Consider the following 25,000-nt stretch of genomic DNA (forward strand, 5'->3'; position numbering starts at 1 on the left):
TTTGAATTTTCTCTATCTAAATCCAAACTATTTTTTATTCTTAAAAAAACTATATTTATATTCTTTGATTTGACTTATCATAAAAAGTTTACTGATAATTTTTCTATTTGATATAACTGTTTTCTTGATAACTATCAATTTTTATTTTTAGAAAAATCCCATAAATTTTTTCGTATAAAAACTCACATTAAAACCCTAAACTTTTTTTTGTACCATTTTTTGTTTGGGTGCACGATTTCTATTTTTTACTCATTGTTGGTGAATGTGGTGTTTTTCATGGTTTTCAATAAAATACGTAGATTTCTTTTTCCTAACAAAATGAATGGTTGTTTTGGTCGATTTTTGGTGGAAAAAATACATATAAAAATCTATTTCCAAGATGTTTAGAGATGGTAGCAAGTGAAAAACAATCATTTCGCTTGATTTGACATTTTGGTTTGTTTGCAGAATTAAATAGAAAAATAGTTTTAAAACTCCAATGTATGTTTGGTATCTAAAAGAAACCAATTAGCAAAAAGCTATAATACATTTACATAGTACAACCAAATTTTGCATCCTAAGCAACCCATAAAATGTCCAACTTACACATCTAAAAGTAAACCAATAAAAGGATGTTGTAGCTATACTATCAAAAATAGAATCCTTCCTCAACCTCACACCACTTGCAAACTTAATCAGAATTGAGAAGAAACCTCACATACCATAAAAGAATGTTTTCATCTTTTGGCTTATCAAAATAAACCAGGTACAAAAGAAATGGAATATCCATTCCTTTATCTAGAGGATCGACTCTGGTTGGGATACAGTTAAGCAATAAACACCAAACAAAAATGTTAACTTTCATCAAACAAAACTTAAGTCATCATGTATTATCCCCCATTTGGTCGAGATACATAAAGTCAATATGATTGCGGTGGTCGGCAACTGAGAACTTCGACCTATCATTCAACTCCCAAATTGAGGAATCAACTTCATCCAAGAGGGAAACCGAGGAAAGGTCATTCAATAAAGAATCAAGTTCTTCTCATTTTGCAGTCTCAAATCGGATACCTCCATCTCCAATCCTGACTGTAATCGTGCCTACACTCCTTAATCGAGAACTTTTAGTCCAAACACAATTGGAAGAACCCTATAAATCTTTGCTTCGAAGGAGTATTACCAATCGTTACATCATTCTAGAACATAATGTTCGCTCGACGACCAATATTTATTTTCAATGAGTAAGTGTAATACATATGTTTCTCGATAGGCATTTTCAATGAGTAAGTGGAATGCACATGTTCGCTCGATGAGCCATATTTATTTTGAGAAGTTTCTTATTTAGGGATTGTGGACAATAAATGGATCAAGTAAAGGCATTTAGCTTCAAAGGAATGGGGTTTAGATCCTATTGGATGTTGATAATATTGGTAATATGATCTAAGCCCTTGGTTTGTGTTCTACGCCAAAGGGTGGTAAGGGAAAAGTCAAAGGACGTATTCTTGTATGAAATACAGATTTTTGTTCTAGAAGTTTTTAGTCCAATATATATAGATAATATTGTAGGAGCTCTTTAATACCTTTCTTAGGATATAAAGATCGTCGAAATCGGAGTTGGATTGAAGAAATTATGACCGTTGGAAGTTTGGAGGGTTTTAGGTGTAGGCCGGTACATTGGGCCTACAAGGAGTATGATGGTCGTACTAGGCAAGGCATATCGCGAAGGTTTAAACTAGTATGTTGGGTGTACTAGGAGTACGTTGGACATATGCGACCAGGACCCAAACCCTAATTTTGTGGTTTTGAGAGCTACTTAACCTCCCTAAACCCTTATTTCTTTCAACCTCCATCCTCTCTAACCCTAATATCAAAACCCTAGCCCCATTTATGAGATACTTGAGTATTTGAGTGATTTGGAGTGTTCTTGGTGCATCTTGGAGAAGGATGAGTTTATTGAGGAAGTGTTGGTTGCATTGAAGCTTATAGATCCACACCTTGTTCACCTTGATCTTTTTTCTAGAGGTATAAAGTTTAAATCTTGTTGATGAATTTGTTAGAAATAGCTAGATTTGGATGTTATGCGCTTTTGGTAACTTTCATGCATAAAGTTTAGCTCTTGAAAGTTTGTGACCTTGTTATGGATAAAGTTGGAACTTTATCCATCTAAACATCATTTTGATTCAGATCAAAAGGTTGGGAACTTGGACTTAATGGATTAAATAAGAAAGATGCACATTTGGTCCCTTAAAACTTAAAATACTAGATCTTGGTTGTTTGGACCATCCTAATGGATAAAGTTGGAAACTTTATCCATTATGGAGCTATTAGGATCCATAAAAATGTGATCTTGGTCCTTCTATCCCTTCCATGCAAGAATTAAGATGTCTTAATGGATAAATAAGTTAGGGTTTTAGCTTTTGGACATTTTCTAGCCATGGAAAGTCATAAAGGTGGAAACATTATGACTTGAGTCGATGTTTTGAGTCTAAAACTAAGCTCTGGTCAAAAGGCCTTAAAGGATAAAGTGCTTAACTGGAATATTAGAACCAACTCGTATATGTGGGGTGTACCTGGGAGTACGCTTAGCATACTAGGATAAGATCGTGTATGTTGGGTGTAAGTTGAGTACGTTGGGCGTACTCAGATGCCATGGAATTTGCCTTTTGTTGACTTCTTTTGACTATTGGATTTTTGATAAGTTTGACTTTTTGGTCAAATTTGAGTTGAATTGAACATTTGTCTAAGGAATTGTTTCGATTTGGCTTTAGGAAGCTTGGGTTGGGATATTTTGTTACTATGGTAGCTATAGGGCTTCTATTGAATAGTTCAGGTAAGTCTCCTCACTTTGGTTATGGGTCGAAGGCACCAATGCCGGCCTACTGGATTAGATTGTAGGAACATAGTGGTCTCTGTGACACTTACTAATATGCTTGTATGTGCTTGTTGTCTTTGTGACTCACGGTTATATGTCTGTATGCTTATGTATGTGGGTTGATACAGAATTGGGTGTTGATACAGACCTGACACAACTATTTGCTATAATATGGGGTTGATACAAACTTGGCACAACTATTTACAATCATATGGGGTTAATATGGACCTGAAACACCTATTTGTTGTCATATGGGGTGGATATGGACCCGACACAACTGTTTGTTGTCATACAGGGTTGATACGAACCTGATACAACCACATGCTATTATATATATATATATATATATATATATATATATATATATATATATATATATATATATATGTGTGTGTGTTACTTTGGGGAACTCCCTAAGCTTTGTGCTTACAATTTATGTTTATGGTTTCAGGTACTTCTTTTTCAAAAGAAAGGGTTCGACTTGATCGCACTACATCCCCTGTAGTTTTATTTCGCACTAAATGTTTATGAATTACTCTAATTTTTTTAGAGTACTTTGACTCTAATCGTCTTTTTCAATAATGAATGAATGGCTTTAACTTATTTAAAAATGAAATTGTTACTCGGTATTTTTGGGGTGTACAAGTTGGTATCAGAGCCTTGGTTTGAGGGATTCGGTCACACTCCCGGTTGTGTCTGAACTCAATTTAGGGGTTAATAATTTTTTTTAAAATAAAATGAGTTTTCCAAAAAGGTTTTTAAGAAAAAGGGGTGTGATCCATGCTATCAACCAAGCTCAAGTATGTATTTCCAAAATACACATACATGTCTTATGCTTATTGTTTTGGTATGAATATATGATAACTGCATGCTAGATTAGGGCTAAGGATCTGCTCAAGATTTTCATGATAGAATGCAAGGAGAGATGCTTGTATATGCCTATTGATTGAGCTTTTGGAACAACATGCTAGTATGGATTTACGATGTTGGATAGAATGTCTTGATTTGTGATGCTTGATAGCCTTGGAGGAATTAGATCCTATGTAATAATTGGAATCTATGTTGATGGAATTTAGAGTTCAATGGATGCATCAACCTATTGTCAAAATCTATACATTGTACATTTTGGTTTCTGGGTATGGGTACCCTCAATAGTTGGTTATGGTATTATTCTTCATAGCACGCTCGGGTTTGGCAGATGCTCTTGGTTTTTGGAAATTCGGATGTTGAGGCAGTGTTGTTTAGTTTTTCAGGTATGGCTTTGGATTTGTATAGAATCCAATTTTGGCATGTCGCTATGGAAGCGTTGGTATTTTGGATTAATTTGACCAAAGTTCGACAACATTTATTATGGCTTTGGAAGTTTTATCGAGCTATTTTCATATTCGTGGGATTCATTTAGTTTTAATCAAGGTATGGAATCTTAGTCTTCGGTCATTCATGAGGATGTTTATACTAAGGATTGAGGTTCGTCATTTCGTTAGATCTGTTGGTACTTCACCCTTTTGGTAAGGTGGTGAGAAAGAAGGAATGTAATAGATCCAAGGTTGGTTATGTGTCTTCCCTTGGGGGTGTACATTGTGGTAGTTCCCTGATTGTGGTCACATGATAGTGTATGTGGATTCGGTGTAATGGCTTGAGAGCACTTGATTCGAACTATTGGTATGGTTCTTATTTGGTTCATAGCTTTTGAATTGGAACAAGAGTACGACCATCTATCTCATTCTCTAGTTGTGTGCGACCATGTTTTCTTCGGTTTTGCATTGGTAACAGCCTGTACTGTGAAATGAATTATATGTAATAATAGGTTATGATCCTTTTTGTGTTTAGTTATCATTGAGGGGGTGTTGTTTGTGTCCCTGCACGTATGTGAATTGGTGGTTGGGTATCTTTAGGCCCCTGTGGCGCTGGTCGTGAGTCTTTAAGAAAGTAATGTAATAGCAACAAGATCAACATAATACCGTGAACTTATTGTTCTAGTGGCTAGATGGTGCCACAATATATCGTTGACTAGTGTTTATATGATTCATATGGGTGGGACCCAATAGTATTTTGATTGAGACTCTTAGGTCTTGGATTGTTCGTTTTCTTGGCATATTTGGGTGTTATTGCATTGTGGGAGTCGGGAGACTCAGTGACCAGCTGGTTTGGATCAAGCAGGCAATTAAAGGGTATGGGGAGTAATAGTTGTGCATCAAAAGTCTCTTGCGGTGTGTTTACATTATAAACCCTGTTTTCTTGCGGGTTGTTTATCTGGAGTTTGGTTACCAATGTTGGGTATCGGTTACGGAATATTGATTCTTGTAGTTTATTGTGAATATATCGAGTGATTTCTAGGGTGGAGGTACACCTAAGTTGATAAGGGAATAATTTATGGGGTTTAAATTGATGGGTTCCAGTTTTCGAGAAGTTTCTTGGTATGAGTGGTTATCGCTGTGATATGAGGTCTCCCAATTGAGAAGAGTATGGTAGTTGTTTCAGTTCTTAGGTAGAGCAGTTGGGTTTCTTCCATTGGCTGAGGGCAGAGTGTTAAGGTTCATTCTTTCATAGGGACAAGTGATTTCGGACAATATGGGCTTAGGATGGTAGGGTTATCAAATATTCAGCCTTAACGGAATTCAGGAAGTTCGGTCATGGCCAACTAGCATGCCAGAGGAAGTAGTGATGAATGATTTTGATGACAAACTCTAATTTAAGTGGGGGAGATTTGAAACATCATGTTTTGAGAATTTTCTTATTTAGGGATTTTGGACAATAAATGGATCAAGTAAAGGCCTTTGGCTTCAAGGGAATAGGGTTTAGACCCTGTTAGATGTTAATAATATTGGTTATGTGATCTGAGCCCTTGGTTTGTGTTTTGGGCTGAAGGGTATTAAAGGAAAAGTCAAAGGTCGGGTTCTTGTATGAAATATGGATTGTTGTTTGAGAGATTTTTAGTCCAAGATATTTGGATAATATTGTGGGGCTCTTCAATACCTTCTTGTGGATATAAAGATCATAGAAATAAGAGTTGAAACAAAGAAATTATGGTCGTTGGAAGTTTGGAGGGTTTTAGGTGTAGCCTAGTATGCTGGACATACAAGGAGTATGTTGGGCGTACTAGGCAAGGCAGATCATGAAGGATTAACTTGGTACGCTGGGCGTACGCGACCAGGACCCAGACCCTAATTTCGGGGTTTTGGGCCCTATTTAAGCTCCTTAACTTCCCCAAACCCTTTTTCCTTACAGGCTCCATCCTCTCTAACCGTAATATTGAAACCCTAGCCCTATTTATGAGATCATTGAGTTTTTGAGTACTCTGGAATGTTCTTGGCGCATCTTTGAGAAGGAGGAGCTTAATGAAGAGGTGTTGGTTAGATTGAATCTTATAGATCCAGACCTTGTTCACATCGATCTTTTTTCTAGAAGTATAAAGTTTGAATCTTATTAATGTATTTGTTAGATTTAGCTAGATTTGGATGTTATGAGCTTTATGTCACTTTAATGCATGAAGTTTAGATCTTGAAAGTTTGTGACCATATTATGGATAAATTTGGAAACTTATCCATCTAAACATCATTTTTATTCAGATCTGAAGGATAGGAACTTGGACTTAATGGATTAAGTAAGAAAGATGCACTTTTAGTCCCTTGAAACTTAAAATACTAGATATTGGTTTTTTGGACCATTCTAATGGATAAAGTTGGAAACTTCTTCCATTATCGATGTATTAGGAACCATAAAAATGTGATCTTGATCCTTCTATCCCTTCCATGCAAGAGTTAAGATGTCTTAATGGATAAATAAGTTAGGGTTTTAGCTTTTGGACCTTTTCTAGCCATGGATAGTCATAAAGGTGGAAACTTAATGACCTAAGCTAATGTTTTGAGTCTAGATTTGAGCTCTGGACAAAAGACCTTATAGGATAAAGTTCTTAATGGAAATATTGGAACCAACTTGTGTACGGGGGTGTACCTGGGAGTACGCTTAGTGTACTAGGATGAGATCATGTACATTAGGCGTAAGTTGAGTATGCTTGGCATAATTAGTTGCCATGGACTTTGAATTTTGTTGACTTCCTTTGACCGTTGACTTTTTGACCAGTTTGACTTTTTTTGTCAAACTTGAGTAGAATTGAAAATTTGGCTAAGGAATTGTTTCAGTTTGGCTTTAGGAAACTTGGGTTGGGATGTTTTGTAGGGATTCTGTTGAATACTTCATGCGAGTCTCCTCACTGTGCTTATAGGTCGAAGGCACCAATGTCGACCCACTGGATCATGTTGTAGGATAATAGTGGTCATTATGACACTTACTGATATGCTTGTATGTGCTTACTTTCTTTATGACTGAAGCCTATATGTATGTATGCTTACATATGTGGTGGATATGTACCCGGCGGTTGATACGGACCTGACACTGCTATTTGCTATCATATGGGGTTGATATAGACCCGACACAGCTATTTGTTGTCATATGGGGTTGATACATACCTGAGATTGCTATCATACGGTGTTGATATGGACCCGACATAGCTATTTGCTGTCATATGGTGTTGATACAAACCTAACACGACCACATGTTGTTAAATGTCTATATGTTGCATGTGGCACTTTTGGGGAACTCACTAAGCTTTGTGCCTATGGTTTATGTTTGTGGTTTTAGGTAATTCGTTTTCAAAACAAAGGGGCCAACTTGATCACACTGCATCCCCTGGAGTTTTATTTCACACCGAATGTTTACGAATTACTCTAATGTTTCGAGAATACTTTTACTCTGGTTGTCTTTTGGAACAATGAATAAATGACTTTAACTTATTTAAAAATGGAATTTTTACTTGGTATTTTTAGGGTTTTACTATACATCAATTGTTCCAAAATCAATCATGATAAAATTTATTTTAAACATTAGAGTGATATGGTAATAATCAGTGCGAAAAATCATCTGGGGATGCAGTGCAGTCAAGACGTGCCTTTCCCTTTGGAACTTAAAGTATGTGAAAATGTTTAAACCACAAAACCGTAAGCACAAATCTTAGTGAGCTCCTCAAAATACCACACACCATACATGTTAGTGGGCCCTGACCCAAATCAGGCCCCATCCATCATACATGCCCCATCCATATATCAGGCCCCACCCATCATACAAACGGGCTCCACCCAACATACACATGGGCCTTTCCTAACATACAAATAGGCTCAGACCAACATACAAACAGGCGCAGCCCAACATAAAAACAGGCCCAACCCAACATACAAATGCAAGAGCCACAAAGACAACTAGCATCATACACAGTATAGTGGGAAGACTCGCCTCAATCAGCAGACAAACAATTACACACTCGAGTTGATGATACTGGAACTCCTCACATTAAACATATACACAATAAAACGCTAGTCAATAACTAAGGTAATAACTACCACTCAACAAGTCTTGATTCATACTAATCTTCCTTGGGGTAAAAGATAATTTTTCCCCTTTTAAGACTAAACCCAATATAGTTGACTAAAAGTTGAACTGGTCAAAAGTCAACCTCCATATGTTACGCTCAACGTATACGTTTAGATGGAAAATGGGGAAAAATCAGGCTACGCTAAGCGTAAAATAATCTACGCTCAACGCACCTCTGCAGATACACCAACTTTCTATAAAGCTCTTAATACATAAGGACCAACCATCTAATTCTCATATCTAAATCCAAAGGATGTCTTAATGAGTAAAGTATCTTACTTTACCCCTTTTGATGACTAAAAACAACATAATACCAAAACTAAGTCCTTAATACCACCTTTTCCTCATAAACTCTTTCATGGATGGATAAAAGTGACCAAGGTCTCATTTTTATGACTCAATAACCCCCAAAACATCAGTAAATGGAATTCAAAGGATCTGAAGTAGCTTATACTCATAAAATACCAAGATTATGGGACATGAAGCATGTAAATCCATGACCAAAATAGATCTACCATGAAAGGACACCAAGATGTAAACTTTATACCTTCTAGAGGTGGATCATAAGGTGCGAAGTCTGGATCTACAAAGCTTGAAGCTCCCAAGTGCTTCTCCAATGAACTCCTCATGAGGATACCGTGTTACATTAGTCATCTAGCAAAGTATAAATGACGACCACCGACTATTCTAGATAGGCTTTGGAACACCGACAGACTCCCAATTTGTAGGTGTTAATGAATCATATTATCTGAGAGTATGGATTGTATGTCCATTCGGGTACTCTATCCCTCCATGGTTGCCTTATTGGCAAATACTGCTACAGAATCCTCAAAGTAGTATTGTCTATTCATTGCTTATAGTGATCCTTTAGGATAGGTCCCTTGCAATCATCATTTTAGGATCAAGGAGTGAGAATAACGTGAATAGGTAATTAGATTATTTATTTTGTGAGAAATATATATATATATATATATATATATATATATATATATATATATATATATATATATAAGATTTAATTATATTATTCTGGGTTGAAAAACATATGTGCTCACCAGGCTCCTAAGCCCGACCTACTTAGTTTCTTTATATCACAGATAGCGGTACACAAGTATGGGGATAATTATATATGCTGAGAGATTTAAGGAGTTTTAAGGTCATTAGTGTAACAAACATTTGTAAGGCATGTAATAACTAGTTTATTCTTATGTTTCTGTATCAATGTTGACATCCGAATTTTTTAATATTAAAATGTTTCTTAAAAATGTTTCGACTCAGATTTATCTTTAAAGAGAATGTTGCGTGGCAAATTCGGCACTATTATATTCTTCAAAATGATACTCTATTTTAAATAAGCATAAAGAAATTTTTTTATTTGGCCGCGAAAATTAGGGATGTCACAGTAAGAAACACTATGGTGTTGTTTGTTTTTCTGAAGCCAAAATGTCTGCAGTCTGCGGACCATATCTGCAAGCCTCTGCAGCAGACGAGGTGGACCTAACATCTGCAGTCTGCAATAAGAAAACTGTTTGTTTTTTAACGTCTGCAGGCTGCTGAAATAAACTGAATTTTAAATAAAATTATTTTACAAACTTAAAATGATTTTTCAACACCAAAATTTTAATAATAATAGTCTTATAACATTGAAATAAAATTCATGCAACTGAATTAGTCATACAATAAAAAAAATTGTTTTACAATAACAATTTCATTTAAAACAATTCAATCTATATTGTGCATCAACTGATCAACAATTTCATCCCGTAACCGAGTTATATATTTACAGGTAGTATTTTCAATTTTAGCAAGAATATAAGATAAATTATAAACCTCCAAGATTTTCGGGGAAACAAGGATGTGAATCAAACTGAAATTGAAACCAACAGAGAGATGAGGCGACGACAAACCTGTTCGCTCGCTGTTCGTTGCAATCAAAGATGTCGCCTGGACGCCTGCGAACAGAGAGGAGGGCGGCGATGGCGGTGCTGATTGGAGGTGAAGGTCGACGAAGATTGCTGGAGTGAAGATGGAGTTGTTGAAGGTTCTGTCTACGAAGATGGGAGGTTTGGACGAATGGAGGCGGAAACAAAAAGAAACACGTTTTTTTAGGTCAAAGGCATTCACAGACTTTAGAAGAGGTTGGTCCATATCTGCGTGGTGATGACCTCGCGCATACGTTTTTATGTCTGCGCACTTCAAAAAAACAAATGCATTGCAAACCTTTATGTCTGTGCGTGGTCTGCACCCCGCATGCAGAAGAGGCCACACAGATCTGCAGAGAAAAAACAAACACCCTCTATGTCTTTTTCATGGAGATAATTAATAGAACCAACAATGCAGAACCACACACCTTTGACATTGCACAATGAATCAACCAGATTAAATCACCCTACAAACCATGAATAAAAGATGTGACTTTGACCCACAAATCCTATTTATTAGTAGCAAATCTCGATCTCTATTTCTGAAGCAAGCCTTCATTAAAATCCATACGGCTACTATGTCGACCCACCTTTTTCCAAGGATGCAATTACATCATCCCATTTAACCCATATTATTTTCCTACCATTGTCATCGCCACCCCAGAAGCATTCGACCTCAAATCCTCCAACAAAGAATTTACCATTTCCTGCATCTTAAAAACGAAAATATAAAAAATCTCAAACAATCCCAAAACGGATTTATTAACATATATCAACCTATGGTCGACCTTTCAACCCACTAGATATTTATTAAATGTATATCTAATTTCAACATTCATATTGACCCAAAATAGTTTCGGTTTTCTATATTGTTTTATAATCTATTTTGGTCACGTCATTGCTACGCTATTTGTATCCGAAAAATCTTGATTAACTTAAAGAAAGATGAACATAAATGGCAAAATAATATAAAGGATATATATATATATATATATATATATATATATATATATATATATATATATATATATATATATATATATATATATATATATATATATATATATATATATATATCAATGTTTTTCTGATAACTAACCCAATTTTTTTTTGAAACATTCACAAAAGTAGAGCACTCATGTCACCTGCAACATGTTCATTGATTTATTGTTTCATACAAAGAGTTAGAAAATATTAAAAAAATATATCTTAGGCCATAAGGTATACTGACCACGCCAAGTTAGTGGTGGTGACAAGGCAGTCGCGTGGTAGCGTACACACGACCCTTTAGGCCATGATTGGTATGTGGTGTGGTTGAACTTTGTCTGAGCCACAAATCTTCATGCTCATGCTTTTCTCTATGTCTCTCATTCTCTCTCTCTCTGTGTGTGTGTGTGTGTATGTGTGTGTATCTTATTTGCTCATGGCATGCTTATTGGCGTGTGTGTCGAAGATGAAGATAATAGAAAGATGGTTGAGGAGGATACGCTTCTTAGTGTGTGTATTCATCACATTCTTAAGGTAAGGAAGTGGAAGTGAAACGGTACGGGGATGGGTGATGTGGGGATATACAACTAAACGAGAACAAAGCCCCTCATTCGCACTATATTGAAATCTCACACTGAAGTTCTATCTTTAGTTCTTTACCTTCCCCTCCAAAGACTTGTACCAACTATATTGTTTTTTTACTCTAAAGTTATGGAATGTGAAGTCAAAGAAAAATAAGCATTTCCACGGTTGTATGTTGCTTTATAGATGGAATGATGTGACATCCATATGGAAAAGAGAGGTTGTGTGGGATGAGAAGTAGTTGAAAGATGAATTTGACAACCTTAGGTTGGAGGGAGTCTATCGCTCATACCCCTCCTAACATTTTTTTATATCATTTGACACATCATTTTTCTATCATTCCTCTCCATCTTAACAATTTGTTGTATCACTCTGTCATCTTCGTCCCATAACTTGTAACATCCCGAGTTCAGGAGTGCAAGTTCAGGGTTCAAAGTGAAAATGTGAAAGGGCAACTCGGCGAGTCCATGGGTGGACTCGGCGTGTAGGGTCGCGATGTTGATCGAGTGATAAGTGACCAACTCGGCGAGTCTCAAGGGTGGACTCGGCGAGTTGGTGTTGTATGAAGAAAACCCTAATCCCGGGAATTTAGCCCTATATAATGAACATAAAACCCTCTCCCCAGCCTCTTTACTCTCCCTTGAAGTCCAGAAACGCTAGCTTTCGGTTGTGAGAGAGTACGAGAGCATTTAGAGCCTTGGAGGAGGAAATCTTGTAAGTGAAGTGAAGAACAAGAAGGTTGGAGCAAGGGGCTTTGCAGAGATTCAGCTTATTCTTCAGTTGGAGCTTTCATTTGAGGTAATAATCTCCTGTTTGAGCTTTTGTGCATCTAAATCAATCTATTGTGGGGTTTTGTGGTATGTAAGAGGTCCATCTCAAGGTTGGTGTAAGATCTGAGGTTCCTACCTCAGATCTAGGTGGTTAATGATCCAAAAAGCTAGAAAGTCTATGATTAAGAGTTGTTGTTGAAGTTCTTGTGTCCCAAACCCTATCCCTAGAGCATATTATGCTTAGATCTCCTTGGAATCACGTAAAGTTTGCAACTGTACATGAGGAATAGCTTGTGGAAGGGTAGATCTGTGGATTGGAACCCCTGCATGGCTTGGAAAGCCTCTGTATGGGTTAAGAGCAAGTGGTACTTGGCGAGTCACATGGGTGTACTCGGCGAGTTGCTTGAAGATGGGAAGAAACTCAGCGAGTTAGAAGAACAAATCGGCGAGTTGGTTGAAGATAGCCTTGGACTCGGCGAGTCTGTTCTTGGACTCAGCGAGTCTGATCTTGAGGTCGTAGCCTTTTCTGGTTAAGCTAAGAATCAGTGAGTCAAGGGATGACTCAGTGAGCTGAGATGGGATTTTTCCGAGTTGAGAAACTCGGCGAGTCGTCGGGTTGACTCAGCGAGTAGAGCCAGCCAGGAGGTTGACTTTGACTTTGACTTTGACCAAGAGTTGACCAGTTGACTTCTAAGGGCATTTTGGTATTTTGTGGTATTTATTGGTTTTAGTTTTTCAGCTTTATCAGGGGTAAAGTCGTGTCAGAGATTGGAGCAGCGTGATCTTATCTTTTCAGTCAGCAGTTGCAAGGTGAGTTATCCTCACTATATCAATAGGGTCTAAGGCACCAAGGCTGGCCCTTTATCGGATTGAGATCCGGGTATCTGTTGTTATGTTATTGCTTTGATATGTTTGCATCCTGGTAGGTAGGATGGTATTCGTTAGAGACCTGGTTAAGGTCGGTATCCTGGTATATAGGATGATGCTATGCTAGTGACCGGTTAGGTCGATATCCTGCTTAGAGTATGTTGTGTTACGTGATCTGCTAGATCGGTTTGATTGAATATGAATTGTTATGTGATTATAAGTTTATGTGCACATGGTTGTTTGGACTGGAGTTGGGTTGAGGTGGGTCCTGATTCGTGCTGTAGGCCAAGATACCCAGGGCGGACCGGTTATTCCGAAGGTCCAGCGAGCGGTCCGGATAGGCTGTAGGCCCCACGAGGGCGGACCAGACGTGCCAAGGCTCGAAGAGTGGACCAGGCCGACTGAAGGCCCGATGCGGGCGGACCAGTCATACTGTAGACTCAGATAGTGGACCAGGTGGGTTGAAGGCCCGGTGCGGGCGGACCAACCACACTGCAAACTCGAGGGACATGACTGAACTCGGAGGGTGGACCAGGTGGACTGAAGGCCCGACACGGCGGACCAGTCCCACAGTAGACCCGATATGCCTGGCTGTTCTGTGATTCGTTATGATATAGCATGTTATGTGTATGATATATGTGGTTGGTATTTTGGGGGTATCTCACTAAGCTTTCGGGCTTACAGTTGTGGTTTAATGTTTTTTTTCCAGGTTCTTCAGGAGACCGTGGCAAGGCAAAGGCGTGATCGTACCGCTCCTCGTGTTTATGTTTTATGATATGGACCTGAGAATACTCTGATAATAAATGTATTGAAAACCTTTTTGTAATAACTTAATGAATTGGGATGTTTTTGAAAAGTTTAAATTTTGTTGAAATTTTTGGTCGTTACATAACTCCTATCCCATAACACATGAAAACCCATTGGTCAAACGAGCATTTGACCATTGGTCAAACGAGAGAGAGAGAGAGAGAGAGAGAGAGAGAGAGAGAGCATAGCTCCTTATTCTTTTCAAATGGCGCTACCTCCCGAGGAAGTGTTGGTGTAGCTGATGGTACTACCTTCGATAAGCGGCTCATGCCACTCCACTTTATAAACCCTTAGGGAACATTGCATCATACGTAGGTTGAAGGTAGGTAACGACGGTACCAAAGGGTTGGGTACCATTGCTGACCGGTTGGGAGGATTGGTGGGATTTTGATCGGCTGAACGAGTTTATCAATTTGTTTATTATTATTATTTTTTTTGGTTTTCATACTTTATTTTTATTAGTTTATATTTATTTTAAAATTAAAAATGGATTGGTTTGAAAAAAATAAAGTTTTAATATTTTGTGAGATGGAAGGATTGAATATAAATTGAGTAGGCATATATAATAAAATCTTATATTTAATCATATAAAACAAGTGAACTAAACCTATGGTGTTTTTTTCTTTACATATTTAACAAATATTATTTTTATAAAATAGCACATATCAAAATTATTATTCTATTAATTTAAAATTGCAAAATCCATTAAGCTCTATTTTTGATATTAAAGGTAAGTATGAATGGACAAACATTGGATCCCACATTAGTGCGGAAATTCTTTTCGATACTTGGACTTCGATTATCCATTACTTTATATTGATTTTGTTTGTATGTGCGTAGTCAACAATTGGACCATAACCTTTTCTCACACATATGTATACACTATTTTAAGCAAAATTTCAATTTCCTACTAACGTTTTAGATTACCCGATTATTTTATTTAGTTGTATCGATTAAAAATACATCTTATTTTTTCATATATATCTTTTTTGATTTTTAAGATTTTTTTATTGGTTGAATTTGTATTGTTTTTCAAAAAAATAAATTATAAATAGTTTATTATATTAACTTTTAATAAACATATTTATAAGGTATTAAAGGGTATCAATTTAGCAACACTCATTTGGTTCTCGATCTATATTGGGTAGGTGTTGATCTTGAGTCCAACATAATGTTCATAAAAAATCAACCTATGATTAAGCACTTATAATCAGTTTTTTCGGAAAACAAGTAATTTCAACCAATAAAAATAATTCAAAATTCACATAGGTTGTCTATATAGTAAATGAGGTGTCTTTTTAGCTAACCCCTATATAAAAACAACATCAGATTAAATTGTATGGATTTTTTATATTTAACTCTTACTAGTATGAGAGTATGAAAGTGTGTCACATCTTTTATACATATAAAAAACCAAGACTCGGTAAACGTCCAAATTTTTTTTTTTAAAATTTTTTTTTTTCATTTTTAGGTGAGCCAAAAAATTATAATTGAATCAGTTTTAGTATAATGTAAGCTAAACTCTAAACTTAGTACAAGGTCATATTGTTTACATGTGTAACACATCAATTGAAAATATAGTTTTAGTTTATAAACTAACGTAATAATAAAATAACTTACAAGTAACATATGAAAAAGTTAACTTATAAATTACTTTATAAGTTACAATGAATTATTTTTAAAGTATAATCAAACATCACGTTATAATAAACTCAAAAAATAAATAGAGCCTTAGCCATCTCTTACATACGAACCGTACCAAACTATTTGATTAAGTTGCATTTGTTTCCACGCTTCACTTTTTGATTGCCACATAACATCATCTTATTGATGTTGGGCTAAAATTTAACTATGGGTCACAATACGGGAGTTGATAACCAAGGAACTCGAGTTAAATTACTATTCTATTGGTAATGAAGCACAAGCTTGCATTAAGCTCATATTATGAGAAAATGTGATTTCTTGAATTATGGTGACTACTTTTCTATTGAAAGATTTACCAATCTTGTACACATGGTCTGCAATAGATTCAAGGTTGTAATATTTATTTTCACACATCTTGCTCAGAAACACAAATTTGAATCTTCAATGACATTAGAAAGGCAAATGATAATCTCAAGGCGTTGTTCGACATCTTCAGAAGTAACATTGATGACAACTACTGCAAGAATTAAAACCACATGCTTTACTCTGATTTTAAATTTAGAAAAAATATCCATGAAAAACAGTCACAAACAATTTCTATCAAGTCATGGTACTTTGGAGAACATCCATACAAAGAATAAATGCAAGAGACATCAATGTGTACATGGTTTAAACTTCACTGGAGGTAAATTCTGTTTTGGACTTCTGGAGTTCTTCCTCATTTAGTGAGGATGCACACTCTCACTCTCACTCACTTTGTATGTGAGATCTTACTTTGCACACACACAAAAGCAAACTAGCATTAAAAATACACCGTAATCAATAATTACGTGAATAAAAAATGGATTATAAATATACTTCCAAGATTCTTGATATTAGCTATGAAATTGCAACCTTGGCATCACTAATTAGTAATTATCGATTGGATTTTATTGCATCTAGCCGCTAGAAAAAAAATATATATTACTTGCTAAGAATGATAAGGATATATTCTTGACCTTTTTATGTCTACTTTGGTAAGTCTTTATGTCAAATTTGTTCAGAACTAAGATAGGATATATTGTGCATTTTATCACTCACTAAAAAGTAAAAACAATGAGCAATAACATTAGAATGATACTTTGCTATCTTTAAATAATAAAAAAGACAAACATAAATGAAAAGCATAAAGAGTAAAGTGAACTCATAAATAAATGAATATAAAAAACTTACGTATCTTGTAAATCCAAATCCGTTAGCATCGTTAAGTAATAACATTGACTTGTATTTAATTGCATGTTGTAGTCCCTAACAGTTATAAAATGACTATTTTATCATTCTATAATTTTTTCACATTTTATTTTTCTTTTTTATTAATTCTTTCAATTTTATAGAATACCAAAAAAAAAATTAAAAATCAAATAAGGGTAAAATAATCACTTTCCTGGCTAGGGAGAACAACCGTAACAAAACCAAAACATATGGACGTCTCGGCAGAAAAATACTTTCAATGATGGTACCCTTGGATAAACCACATGGACAATGGATGTAATTTAGCCCAAGTAAAATAAACCATCTCACAAAATGGAAAAGGCATAAGAGCAAATTGATACCTACATGACTCACATTATTCAAAGTTTGATGACCTTTAGTTTTTAGTAGCAATAACTTCCTTTGGAATGCGTTTCCATGCGTCTACAACGATATTAACATATTAAAGTCACCAAGACCATCAAGGATACCGGCCACAAACCGGTTCGTGGTTTACGTGGACCACGACCACGACCGTGCACAATACCTCAGTCGGTCGTGGTCGACCGTGGTCGTGGTAACTCTGTTCCCGACGACGAATTAAAACGTCCAATCACATTCGATTTGATTCTTTTCTTCTTTCTGACCGTTGAACGGTCAATTTTTTTTTCAATAACTTATTACCTATATAAATAAAATCCTCACACTTCTATTTCTTATACATTTCAACAAAATTCACTCTCATTCTAAACAAAAAAAACATGGAAAATTTAGAAGTGTTAAATTTTTTTGACTCGGATGATGACGGGGAATTCATCTCGACCTTCTTCAAATGTTGTATAATACATTCATGATGAAGAAAGTTCGAATGTTGCCCGTACAAGGGCGGTCGTCAATCGTGATCGTCAAGCCGCACACGACTTATTGGTATGTGATTACTTCGCCGATAACTGTCTTTACAATGAAGACTCATTCAAATGTCGTTTCTGTCTAGATAAGGCGTTATTTTTACGTATTAGTAACGTTTTAGAAGTTCGTTATGATTTTTTCAAACAAAAACCCGACGCTAGAGGAAGAATGGGTTTTAGTGGTATACAAAAGTGTGCGGCTGCACTTAGGTATTTGAGATACGATATAGCATTTGATGCATCTGATGAATACCTAAAAGTATCCGAGCGGACTGCAATTGGTTGTGTAAATTGGTTTTCCGCATGTGTAAATGAGGTTTTTCATCAAAAATAACCAACTCATCGTGATATTGAGAGATTATATTCGGCTCATGAAGAGAAGCATAGATTTCCGAGTATGCTTGGTAGTCTAGATTGTATGCATGTGGCTTGGGAAAAATGTCCAAATGCATGGCGTGGTCAGTTCACTCGAGGAGATATTGGTGAACCAAGTATAATCCTAGAAGCTGTCGCATCTCAGGATTTATGGATATGACATTCTTTTTTTTGGAGTCGCAGGGTCTAACAACAACATTAACGTTCTTGGTCAGTCTTCACTTTTTGACAATCTTTGGATTGACAAAGCACCTAATATGATGTTCACGGTGAAAGGACATTTGTAAAAATATGGTTACTACCTCTGTAATGGAATATATCCGGATTATTCTACACTTATGAAGGCATATTCGGTTCCTCGAAGTGAAAATGCAAAGTTGTTCACAAAGAGACAGGAATCAGCGAGGAAGGATATCGAGAGGGCATTTGGAGTTCTCAAGCAGATGTGACATGCAGTGAAATACGCTACACGACTTTGGAATAATGATAGAATTAAACGAATGGTCAGAGCATGTGTTATAATGCATAATATGATAATTGAAGATCAAGGTTGAACGATTTGTACGTATGATTCGGACGACGTTGTCATCCCGCTTGAAGAGTTTGGACCAGGAACGAATAAATTTTTATCACGAATTGTTGAAATTCATAATAATGAAACGTATTTCAATCTTCGACAAGATGTTGCGGATCATTTGTACGAACTCAATATGAACGAAGATTTTTTTTTACTTACGTTTTTTTTTTACTTACGTTTGTTTGTTTTTGTTTTTCTTAATTAGGTTATTTAAGTAATGTAGTTTGAAGTTGTATTTTTATTTCTAATGTTATTTTTATTTTAATAATGAAAATTTGTTTTTAAAGTAACGAAGACTAGTATTTTAAAAAAAAAAACAAATTATATGACTTTTTATGTATTTTTGAATTAAATTTAAATAAAAAATGAGGTGGAGTGGTATGTTTAGTAGTAGGTATCCCGTGATTAGTGGTAGGGAGTATGGTGATGATGTGGCACCCACCACTATAGTGGTTAGTGGTGGGTATAACGGATAACCTAATCATACACTTAGTTGGCCACACTTTTATTAGTTATCGCAAGGTGATATCATGTACTGTAGGTTTGATTGAATACCACGTGAAGAACCAGGAGAAGAATTGTGGCTCACCTTCCTTCTTTTATAATATAAATTAAAGTTTGAAGGGATGATTTATGGACAAGACAATCATGTTTAGAAAATTAAAGTTTGAAGGGATGATTTGTGGCTCCTCCTGAGATGCAGGAGTTGTCTACGCAGCTACAAGAGCTGTTAGACAAGGGATTCATTTGACCGAGCAGTTCACCCTGGGGAGCCCCGATTCTGTTCGTGAAAAAGAAGGGCGGGTTGCATCGAATGTGTATAGATTACCAGGAGCTGAACAAGGTAACAGTGAAGAAATGATACCCACTCCCGAGGATTGATGATCTCTTTGACCAGCTTCAGGGAGCGTCTTGGTTTTCTGTAACAGCCCGGAATTTCCAGGTATTTATTATTGGTGTATTTTTGGAAAATTGTGAGTGGACTCGGCGAGTTGGAGCTCAAACTCGTCGAGTAGGATCGCGATTCTTGACGCGGGTTCGCGTCTGGACTCGGCGAGTCCACGTTGTGTAATGAAACCGTAATTTCCAGGGTTTGAGACCTATTTAAAGGGGCTTATGGCCATCATTTGCGGCCACCAACCCCTAGAGAGAAACCCTAAAGAGATTTGAGCGTTTTGGGAGAGAAAAGAGGCCATTATTGATCTTTGGAGCTTGGTTTGGCAAGGCAAAGGAGATTCTAGCTAAGAAGAGACAAGGGAAGTGGACATTCTGCGATTTTGGAGCTCAGAGCATCATCTTCGAGGTATATTTTGGCTTCCTTTTTCGTTTTTATGATGAACATGGGGGTTACCACATAGAAGGCACCCAACAACACAATTAAGAAAAGTGCAAAATCAATGTGTCAACAAGTAAAGGCTAAGGGACTTTTCCAGTCTTTTTCTTATAAGTCTCTTCCACAATCATCTTCTGTTAATCTATTTTTATTGTTTTTTCTTATAAGGTCTTTCCTTAAACAAGTCTTCCTTTTGCTCTATCTCCAAGGAAACATTACTAGCAGCTAGTCTATCCCCTACCTTAGTGGTCAAAGTAAGAATAAAAAAAGTCAAGAAACAATTTCGAACATTAAAGAATTTCATATTAGAGATACTTGTTTTTTTTTTTTTTTTTTGCACATTTTTAGATATGTTAGAATGTTAGATACATAAAACTTAATTGATCTTTTGAAAACATTAAAGGCTTCATTAAGAGCAATTCTGGATAAAGATTAATTTCGGTAAAGGAAGCTTAAATGCAAGAAATAGCAAAGTGCATTCCTATTTCCTGCACTTGGGATAGAAAAGGGCTTGTGTAATAAAGAGTAAATTACGTCTTTTTTCCTAAGCCAAATCAACTAAAGTATGTTAGTATAATTTTATCAATGAAACTTATAATTTTAACCAAAAAAGGCCTAAAACAACTAACTTCAAATCAATGAAACTTGTAATTTTAGCAAGTCAAATCTACACACGCTAAATTTACAATGAAACATATCTTACAAAAATATATGAACTCAAAGAGAATTCAATATTAGAAAAAATAATGAGATAGAGTGATAGATATGGCCCACCTGAACCATAATTATAGGATTTGGGCCTCCTTCGTGGAAAACAAGGAACTTTTTCCTTAAACATAAATTTACAATGCCAATTATGCTCTTTTAATGAATACTCGAACATAAAATAGTTACTTGTTTTAAAAGTTTTACTTGTGTAGATGTTGTATCTAATGGAAGAGTCGCTTCTTGTTCCTGAGTCGAAAGGGTATAGCTTTTTCATCCATCAAAAACCAAATTCATAAAAGAAAGAACAAGTAAACATAATTGCCCAAAAATGACAATTAAAGTGAAGTTAAAAGAGACCTTGTCTTTGGAGGGTAATAAACTAACACCAATAGTTAGTGCAAAAATGTCGCTTTAACCAAGACACCTTTGGGTTATGACCAGTTGTACCCTACAAAAGATGGTGTAGTAACTTATAGAAGGTGTAAAGCCATCAAATGGATTCTTTTGTCTTTGAATATGCTAAGAGTTCATAGGAAATATTGATATATTATGCCAAAACCCTAGGATAACTTGAGTTAAGAATAGCAGCCTAAAAGAACTAAGCAATGTTATAGAAAAGAAAATTTATGATAGTAGGTTTTAATATTTGATTATATATTGAATTCCTAGTCAAGTATAAGAAGATATGGGTTCTAATCATCAAAAATTTTATTCCATCCTAAAGGAACTATTTTGACTAGAATATAGAATAAAGAAACTACCCATAATCGATGCTTATGTTCTTTATTAATGTTAATACAAGCTCAAACAACAGAAAAGTACTAAATACAACTCTCTATCCCCAAAACAGGCATGCTATGAACTAACACTTAGTTTAACGAATACATAGTTTAACAAAAAAAAAGTTTGGTAAAGCTTTATGTTTTCAGAAAAAACAAAACCAGTGTTCAAATTTAGTAAACCCAACACAAACTCAGATCAAATAATATATTAAACACAATATAACAAAAATGATGTCCTACCAATAAAATAAATTTAGGGCTTATACATCAAACCGTTGATAATAAGAGTATGATACCTTCGATTAAGTTGCATGTGTTGTCAATATCTTCTATTGAAAGATTTACAAGCCCATCCCTGTTCAAAAGACTATGTACTATCCAGGCTCTTGCTTCTTTACACAAAATATATAATTAGCCTTGTATAAGTAGCATAGGGAATTTTAAAAACAAAAAGATAAATCAAATTTTCATGTTCAAAAGTGAGTCGAATATAAAATCATTTTGTCAATCACTTCGTGGCTTCCCCATCTAAAGCTTGTGATCTATTTTATATATTAGAAACCAATTAGCAGTTAGATGGAACTTTACAAGTGGAGTTTTTCACTAACTGGCTTCCTCATCTGCGGTTTGTTTGTGTGAGTTGGATTTCGACATTTGCTTCTATTTTTCTTATTGAAATAATGAAATCTCATATATGTTCTGAAATCTCAAATCGACTTTATGTGTTTTGATTCAGGAGGTTTGATTTTCTAGATTTACTGGTTTGCCTTAGGATTTGGAGTTTGACATCTTAAATCTGTTCTAAAATCTGAATATCTAGGATAAACATCTTCATTGTTAGTTGTAAGATTGAAGACAATGCATTGTATGATTCACAGTTTTTAACTTTGTATATGACACGAACTTAAAAAATTTGCCTAGACAACAATAATAAAACTATCGAGCTGCATAATTCACAATCACATTACATGCTATAAAATGTTACATAGCCAACAACCATGTCTATGTTTTTTTTTTTTTCTTTAAAACAAACAATACACAAGCTTAATTAACAAGGTAATTGTCGATCAATTAATATAAACACAAACTTAAGTATAAATTGGTGGTGGGGAGTCAGGTGGAATCATGCCATGACGTGGGTTTCCTTGTGGTGTTGGTGGTGCTCTTGGATCATATCGTTCGGTTCTGAATGACCCCCCTTGATCTGTAATATTTATCATCATTATATTATCGATTAGTTGTAAACAAATATATGAACACGAAAGTTAAGAGAATAATTATCATATTAATACCAAAAAGATAATTAGGGAAAATTAAGAGAAATTAGAATAATAAAACAAACCTGCAGCGATCAAAACCATTTGCATTATGAAGATAGCACATATAAAGATGAAGATGATGGAAGCACTTCTAATTTTGATGGAGGCCATGGAGACAAAATTCAAACTTCCTCGATATTCACAAATGATTCAACCACTGTTTGAAGTATATAAAGTCAACTAAAACATCAACCACTTGTTCTTTTCTTCGAGTCTTTTAATGTTTTTGGTAGGAAGTTATAAAGAAAACCATATTCGGCCGGAGCAGATATCTAACAAATTAATTTTACGAGAACTATGATTGGCATGCTTATAGCGTTCACACTAACTCTGATTCGTCATATGAACACACCTTTTATTTATCATATTTTTGGTTACTAGGCATATGTGAAAACATTTAAGGGTGTTCATACTTCATGCGTATATATAAATATATTAATTTTTTTAGTACTAGTTAAAATGGATTGATATTTTTTTTATTTTTCAAAATTTTACATATAGTTAATAACTAAATTAGCTAATCGCATAATCATTTTGGATGATATTTGATAAGTTCGACTTATATCACTTGTTTTGTTCTTATGTAATGCTTTGATTTCTTTGATTTTACGAGGTTGTCTTTGATTTCTTATTTAAATTGTCATGTTCATCCAAGTATCTATTTTTTATTTTTCTGAATTAACATGTTGAACATAAAATGCAACCTAAATCGATTTATCTAAACAAATAAATTTAAATTGGCATATTCATCCAAATATCTACCATTGAAATTTGTGTGGGAACATGTAGAGATTAAAAACAACAACAAACAAACTTAGGAACAAATTAAGACCGGTTTGAAAAGTAGATGCAATATAGTGTCATTGATTTGAAACATTAAACGGGTTAAAAAAAACTTTGACTAATTCAATAATGTCATTTGAATTAGGTTTTTGATGATGTGAAGTGAGACAAGGACTTTGTTTAGCATAAAGGTCGCTTCGTGTGCTAAGTTGGGATTGAACAGTGTGAGTGAGACATGAATATGCGGGGCTTAGGTAAGACATGAAATAAATAAGATATTTTTACATATGTAAGAACACTTGTTTTGATATATAAAATAGGGAGAATTTCATATATGCCCCTCTTAAACTTCAAAATATCATATTTGCCCAGCTTAATTTCTTAATATCATATTTACCCTTCGTAAACCTTCAAAATATCATATTTGCCCAAATCCTTTTTTATAATGTTTTTAATATTTTATAATCATTTTTTATACCTTAGAATTATTAAATTAATTAAAAATTTTAACCATATTATCCTTGATAATGGAATGTAAACTTTTAAATTGTTGGAATATCACCGTATTGACAAACAAAAAGATTCATCTTCAACCATCTCTATAGAATTTATATTTTGATTGTTTAGTTTTTGTTGTTGTTAATTGTTAGCATATTGTAGATAGATAATATTTTAGATATTATCATTGATATTTTGATGTTTAAAAAGTACATATATGATATTTTGATATTTAAGAAGGATATATATGATATTTTGATGTTTAAAAAGGACATATTTGATATTTTGAAAATTTATGAAGGGTAAATATGATATTTAGAAATTAAGTTGGATAAATATGATATTTTGATGTTTAAGAAGGACATATATGAAATTCTCCCTATAAAATACTAGATTATAACCCGTGTAAAACACGGGACAACATAAAACAATTTAGTTAATTATTAATTTAAATTAATTTTGCAATATATTTTGAAGATATAAACAACATTATTTATATTTATATTAATGATAAAGGGATTATGTTATATAATGAGATATAATTGTAAAAGAATGTACTAAATAAATGATGAAGATAATATATTAATGATACATGAACACAAAACTATTAAAACTGTTAATGGTCATGTT

At 34.8% G+C, this 25,000-nt stretch overlaps 1 long non-coding RNA gene across 1 annotated transcript; it reads right to left on the bottom strand.

The window, feature by feature from the left end:
• Window positions 1–22,698: 22,698 nt before the first annotated feature.
• LOC145033668 (uncharacterized) lies at window positions 22,699–23,404 on the bottom strand. The gene is made up of 2 exons (XR_013677642.1): window positions 23,113–23,404; window positions 22,699–22,974 (listed from the first exon to the last, which is right to left on the bottom strand). It is a non-coding gene; the product is annotated as an uncharacterized LOC145033668 (long non-coding RNA).
• Window positions 23,405–25,000: the final 1,596 nt, after the last annotated feature.

Source organism: Lactuca saligna, chromosome 3 (genome assembly GCF_052625555.1).
Source record: "Lactuca saligna cultivar CGN05327 chromosome 3, ASM5262555v1, whole genome shotgun sequence".
Lineage (NCBI taxonomy): Eukaryota > Viridiplantae > Streptophyta > Magnoliopsida > Asterales > Asteraceae > Lactuca > Lactuca saligna.